This window comes from Lemur catta, chromosome 9, assembly GCF_020740605.2.
Source record: "Lemur catta isolate mLemCat1 chromosome 9, mLemCat1.pri, whole genome shotgun sequence".
Taxonomy (NCBI): Eukaryota; Metazoa; Chordata; class Mammalia; order Primates; family Lemuridae; genus Lemur; species Lemur catta.
The window spans coordinates 81,796,771-81,797,775 of NC_059136.1; positions in this window are offsets into that span (position 1 = coordinate 81,796,771).

Below are 1,005 nucleotides of genomic sequence, written 5' to 3' on the forward strand. Positions count from 1 at the left end.
GATTTTTTTTTTCTTTTTTTCTTTTTATCTCTCTCTTTCTTTCTTTCTTTCTTTCTCTTTTCTTTCTTGTTTTCTCTTTCTTCTTCTTGTTATTCATATTGTTTCTCTCCTTTTTTTTTTTTTTCTTTTCTTTTTTCCTTTCTTTTTCTTTTCTCCTTTCCGGTGTCCCTCCAGCCCAGGAGCTACTGTAAACTCCTGAGTGCTCCAGACCCCCAGCTGTGATTCCTATCGGACCCTGAAAATTACCCCCCAGTGCCAGTGATCTGCGGGTGGGCAGGAACAATTGTGCGGGCCAAGGTCTAATTGCTGCAGAGCCACAGGGTGCCAGGCGACTCCTCAGGAGGCTCCATCCCCTGATCCATAGACCCTCTCCAGGTCCCCTTCCCAGGTGTGAACACTGAGTGCTTCCCTAGACGCAAGAGTGTGGAGCCCGGACCTTGGGAACACTGGGACAGTGTAGACCTTTGCCCGTGGGAGCTGCAGCAACTGGGGCACTGAGTGAGTGAGGGCACTGCCTCCTCGGCCTAGCCAGTGTCTTTCCTGCTGAAGGAGACAGAAACCACACATCCAGAGGAAGAACCAAAAAGCCAGGGGGGGGGGGAAAGAGAGGGAGAAGAGGCTTTCTGCTTGCAAATCGTGTGAATCCTGCCTACTAACTGAAAGTCCGCAACACAATGATTTAACTTGCCAAACTGGTCTTAGGTCAAGCCAACCCTCTGGGGGTGGACCCATCAGAAGCAGTCCCCCAACTGAGATAGAAAAAAGAAACTCTAAACAGCACACAACAGTCTCCCCCTATAGATAAAGGAAGCAACATTCCTAGACTGTTCCATAGCCTAAGAACAGAGTACAAGACGTGCTGTTAACTAGACTAAAGCTGTGAGAAAAGATCTAACGATAGAGCCAGATGGGAAGGGCTCAGCGGAAAAATATGGGGAGCACAAAAAACCAAACGGAAACCTCGCCCCCAAAGAGAAATACCAACTCTCCTCCAATTGGCACAAG